This window comes from Pseudophryne corroboree, chromosome 7 (assembly GCF_028390025.1).
Source record: "Pseudophryne corroboree isolate aPseCor3 chromosome 7, aPseCor3.hap2, whole genome shotgun sequence".
Taxonomy (NCBI): Eukaryota; Metazoa; Chordata; class Amphibia; order Anura; family Myobatrachidae; genus Pseudophryne; species Pseudophryne corroboree.
The window spans coordinates 296,385,697-296,391,902 of NC_086450.1; the positions used below are offsets into that span (position 1 = coordinate 296,385,697).

The window sequence follows — 6,206 nt, forward strand, 5'->3', positions numbered from 1 at the left end:
AACACAGTGTTGTATGCAGTACATGTGAGCAAGTGGGTTTAACTGGTGCCCATCAGGGCCTGTGTATCAATATTTTTTTCTTTGTTTGTCCCCAACTAGAGTGACCATCAATATACCAGTTACTCGGTTCTATGCTACTCCAATTTTTGACAGAATTTTATTCTGATACCAAAGCTGATATCTGTCATAATCCCTATTCAATTATTTTTCTTTCCTCATTTCATTACCTTTCTTTCTCTATTTCTTCACTTCAATATATCTGCGGACTCTCATCTATGATCCACAGGTTTATCCTGTGCCTAACGTAGACAGCAGATCCGCCCTTTTCCTTCTGTATCTCTCCCAATCTTCCTTAGGTGCACTCTCATTGGTGAGTCGCTTATAGTAGGCCCAAGAAATTACTACTATACCCCACCGATAGAGCCCGATCTCGTCCGATCTTGGAAGCAAAACGGTGGTGGGCTGGGTCAGTATCTGTGAGGGTGACCCCCAGAGAATACCCGGTGTTGTAATTCGTGACCTTCTCGACTCTATACCAACAGCAGGATCACCACTTTTTCCGCTTTCTTCTGTTCATTCTAATATCTTTGATCTATAATACCCCCTCTAGTACCGTCTTCCTTTAATTGTCATAGATCCGACAATTGTCAACATCATTAAGGATCTATACTCCTCATAACAGTCCGGTTCACTGACCATTGAAGGTCCTATTAAAACAAGCTGAGCTTGTGCTGGTGGGATAGGATCAGGGTGTGGAGCTAGAGTGTCCACATCCCTCCTGAAGTCTATTAGCATAGACTAACCAGAACATTTCCAAATTTTTCAAATCTTTCTAATTAGTAATGATTAGTTTTTGATTACACTCTCTCTAATTTTTCTAGTCTGATCAGACACATCAATTTCATATGGCATCCTCTAGAGATGCTGGTAGGCTGAATCCTATGTGTGTAATGCTACATTTTATTGAATAATTGTGGTGGACTATACAAATGTGGATTTCTTCTTAACATAATTAGATAATAAAAGTTATGTCTTAATATCTTCATATAAACAAATCAAAACAAGAGTGCACCCACACAAGAGTCTTCTGTAAATCTCTTTTCTTCTGAAGTTGCAGTGTTCCCAGAAATAGACAGACATTTAAAACAATGGCTAGAATCCTATATGGTATGATATGGAAGCAATATAAGTACATGATATGGGAGGACTCTTCCATACAGGCCTGATTGGTGGATTGCTGCAGAGATGGTTGTCCTTCTGGAAGGTTCTCCTCTCTCCACAGAGGAATGCTGTAGCTCTGACAGAGTGACCATCGGGTTCTTGCTCACCTCCCTGACTAGGGCCTTCCTCTCCCGATCGCTCAGTTTAGACTGCTTGCCAGCTCTAGGAAGAGTACTGGTGGCTCCGAACTTCTTCCATTTTTGGATGATTGCGACCACTGTGCTCAATCGGACCTTCAAATCAGCAGAAATTTTTCTGTACCCTTCCCCAGATTTGTAACTCGCGACAATCCTGTCTCAGAGGTCTACAGACAATTCCTTGGACTTCCTACTTGGTTTGTGCTCAGACACGCACTGTCAAGTGTGTGACCTTTTATAGACAGGTGTGTGTCTTTCCAAATCCTGTCCAATCTACTGAATTTACCACAGGTGCACTCCAATTAAGCTTTAGTAACATCTCAAGGATGATCAGTGGAAACAGGATACACCTGAGCTCAATTTTGAGCTTCATGGCAAAGGCTGTGAATACTTATTTACATGTGATTTGTTAGTTTTTTATTTTTAATGAATTTGCAAAAATCTCAAAAAAACTTTTTTCACGTTGTCAATATAGGCTATTGTGTGTACAACTTTGGAATAAGGCTGTAACATAACAAAATGTAAAAAAAGTGAAGCGCTGTGAATACTTTCCCGATGCACTGTGTATAAACACACAAACACACACAATGCATATATATTCCATAGACAAAAAACCTTACGGTTTCATTAAGGCTTCTTACACATGATCTGGCATTTCAGAAACCTGTTGTAACTCTTCCAATCAAACTCCAAAAAACAATGAAATTCCGATCATTAAGGCTGATGCCTTAATGGACGTGTTCCTTGTGCAATACAGATATGGTATGCCACCACAGCCTGTGGGTAAGTGCAGATTCAGCACTCTCACAGAGTGAGATTGCTGTCACTCACACAATGGTGGAGCTGCTAATTCACAGATTTGTGTGCTCATTGGAATACACACATGCAGTCTATGCAACTGAAGGTCTGAGCAGTTTTGTGGTGCTCCCATCCCACACAGTGCCCACAACCATCCCATTCGGTCACCACAACAATCCCACCTTGTTACAACAGCCTTCTCGCTCCATACATCCATCTCACTTAGTATACACATTTAGCTCCCTCAAACATCTTGGTTAATTGCTAAAACTATAATACCCCATCTACGGTCTATGCATCTACACTTACTTCCCCTATACACCCCATGCTGCTCTGTCTTCCCTAATCCCTACTGCTGTGTTTTCCCATCTGTGTGAGTCTGTACTAACTTATCTGCACCATCTGTCTTTCCCCACCTGTGCCTTGTCTGTACCACCGTTTCCTTCTCTCTGTGCTGCTCAGTGTTTCCCTCTTCAATGTCACTCTGCCTCCTCCAATACATGGCACACTGTCTTCTCTCCCATCTGTACCAGTTTTCTACCCATCCGTGCCAGTGTTTTCAACCCATCTGCATCGTTTCCCCCATCCGCACCACTGTCTCCCTTCCCATACTTGTTGCTTAATCTACCCCCTATCCACACCACTCTTACCCTATTCATGTAGCTGACATCCTGAAGGTAAGTTTTGTGGGTCACTATTGGGTGGGTTGGATAGGGCAACCCCACTTCCCCCCAAGGATTAGGCCTAGCTGCCACCCGCCAAGGGAAGGTAAAAATACTTATCCCCTCCGATGTTGGGACTGTATTCCCCTCATCCATGCTGCTCTGCCTTCCTCATCCGTGCCGTTTCTTTCCATCTGTACTGCTCTTTCCCCCTGATCCACATGGCACTGTTCACCCATCCACACAGCTGTCTCCCCACCATCTGTGCCACTGTCTTTCCCCCATCTGTTGTACTCTGTCTTACCTCCCCCCATCTGTGGGGGTAATTCAGAGTTGATCGTAGATGTGCTATTCTACGATCATTTACTCTGACATGTGGGGGGACGCACAGGGCTAGTCCGCCCCGCTTGTCAGGCCCTCCCCCCCTACCCCCCACAGGTATAAAAGCATTGCACGGTGGCGATGCTTTTGTACCTGACAAGTTGCTCCTTGGCAGCGCAGCTCCTGCACTCTTGGCAGGGGGATATCCGCCGCAGCCCGCCCCCCCCCAATGGTCCGGAAACGCCTCAGTTGTGCAGACCTTGCCCCACCAACGGCATTCTAACGCCGTTGGCACACACCCCACCTTCCCCGCAACTGCCTCTGCCTGTCAATCAGGCAGGGTGATTGCAGCGAGTGAGATGCTGATAGCATCTCACTGGGTTCCCGGGGTACGCAAGGGCAGTGCGGCCATTGCACGTACGCACCCCACAAACTAATTCAGACTGTGATCGCTGCAGCCTGAATTACCCAGTGTTTCTTTGTCCCCCCCATCAGTGCTGCTTAGTGTTCCCTCTATCCACACACTTCTGTTCCCCCATCCACACCACTCTGTCTCCTCCCTCCAATCAACACCACTCATACCTCATCTGTGCAGCTTTGTCTTCCGCTCAGACCTTCAGTTGCATAGACTGCATGTGTGTATTCCAATGAGCACACAAATCTGTGAATTAGCAGCTCCACCATTGTGTGAGTGACAGCAATCTCACTCTGTGAGAGTGCTGAATCTGCACTTACCCACAGGCTGTGATGGCATACCATATCTGTATTGCACAAGCAACACGTCCATTAAGGCGTCAACCTTAATGATCGGAATTTCATTGCTTTTTGGAGTTTGAGTGGAAGAGTTACAACAGGTTTCCGAAATGCCAGATCATGTGTAAGAAGCCTTAATGGGACATGTGAAACCGTAAGGTTTTTTTGTCTATGGAATTTCATAGCTTTTTTTCAATTTATTTTTTTTAATTCAGAAATGTAAAAACTTCACTGTAAGAATAAACATTTGATTTTTTAAATGTTTAATGAAAATGTTCGTATAACATCACTGTTCAGTGCAAAATGCAAAAAATAATTTTATTTACCAAACAGAATTGTTATACTTTTAACTTCGGTCAAAATACTTTGCTGCCTTTGTGGATGATGCAAGGAGGGAGTAGGCGGCAGCAGTCTGTGACTGAGGCTAGAGGCATGTGTGAAATGCATTGCATGTACGTGTGAGGTGCCATGCATGTACGTGTGTGTGTGTGTCATGTGCCGTGCTTATATATCTATGTGTGTTTGTCAGGTGCTGCGCATATATGTGTGTGTGCTTCAGGTGCCGTGCATATATATATATATGTGTGTGTCAGGTGCCGCACGTATACATGTGTGTGTCAGGTGCCGCATGTATATATGTGTGTGTCAGTTGGCGCACGTATGTGTGTGTGTCAGGTGGCGCGCATATATATGTGTGTGTCAGGTGCCGCGCATGTACATGTGTGTGTGTTTGTTAAATGCTATGTCTGTGTATATGTGCATGTGTGCCATGTGCTGCAGAAATGCTATGTGGGTGTGTGTGTGTGTTTCAGGAGCTGTGTGTATATGTGTGTGTGTGTGTGTGTGTGTCAGGTGCTGCGTGTTTATGTGTGTGTGTGTCAGGTGCTGCGTGTTTATGTGTTTATGTGTCAGGTGCTGCGTGTTTGTGTGTGTTGTTTGTCAGGTGCTGCACGTATATATGTGTGTGTGTCAGGTGCTGCGCATATATGTGTGTGTGCTTCCGGTGCCGTGCATATATATATATATATATATGTGTGTGTCAGGTGCCGCACGTATATATGTGTGTTTCAGGTGCCACATGTATATATGTGTGTGTCAGTTGGCGCACGTATGTGTGTGTGTCAGGTGGCGCGCATATATATGTGTGTGTCAGGTGCCGCACGTGTACATGTGTGTGTGTTTGTTAAATGCTACGTCTGTGTATATGTGCATGTGTGCCAGGTGCTGCGTAAATGTTATGTGGGTGTGTGTGTGTGTGTGTTTCAGGTGCTGCGTGTTTGTGTGTGTGTTGTTTGTCAGGTGCTGCGTGTTTGTGTGTGTCAGGTGCTGCATATTTATGTGTGTGTGTCAGGTGCTGTATGTTTAGGTGTGTGTGTCAGGTGCCGTGCATGTATGTACACGTGTGTGTCAGGTGCCGCGCATGTACGTACATGTGTGTGTGGTGCCGCGCATGTACGTCCACGGGTGGGTGGGGTGCCGCACATGTACGTATAAGCATACAGTGCGTACGTGAGTGTGTGTCAGGTGTCGAGCGTGTACGTACACGTGTGTATGTCAGGTGTCGCGCGTGTACATACACATGTGTGTGTGTCAGGTGTCGCGCGTGTACCTACACGTGTGTGTCAGGTGTCGCACGTGTACATACACATGTGTGTCAGGTGTCGCGCGTGTACTCACACGTGTGTGTCAGGTGTCGTGCATGTATGTACAAGTGTGTGTCAGGTGTCGCACGTGTATGTATATGTGTGTGTCAGGTGTCACACGTGTACGTACATGTGTGTATCAGGTGTCGCACGTGTACGTACACGTGTGTGTGTGTCGCGCGTGTACTTACACGTGTGTTTGTCAGGTGTCACGCGTGTACGTACACGTGTGTTTGTCAGGTGTCACGCGTGTACGTACACGTGTGTTTGTCAGGTGTCACGCATGTACGTACACGTGTGTTTGTCAGGTGTCGCGCGTTGTCAGGCGTCGCTCATGTACATGTGTGTGTGTGTGTCAGGTGTCGCGCGTGTACGTATACGCACGTGTGTGTGTGTGTGTGTCAGGTGCCGCGCATGTACGTACATGTGTGTGTGTCAGATGAAGCGTGTGTACGTACATGTGTGTGTGTCAGGTGGCGTGCATATATATGTGTGTGTCAGGTGCCGCGCGTGTACATGTGTGTGTGTTTGTTAAATGCTATGTCTGTGTATATGTGCATGTGTGCCAGGTGCTGCGTAAATGCTATGTGGGTGTGTGTGTGTTTCAGGAGCTGCGTGTATATGTGTGTGTGTGTCAGGTGCTGCATGTATATGTGTGCGTGTGTGTGTGT

General features: G+C 46.0%; 1 pseudogene; it reads left to right on the forward strand.

Annotated features, from left to right (window-relative positions):
• Nucleotides 1–396: 396 nt before the first annotated feature.
• LOC134946228 (5S ribosomal RNA) lies at nt 397–515 on the forward strand (annotated as a pseudogene).
• Nucleotides 516–6,206: the final 5,691 nt, after the last annotated feature.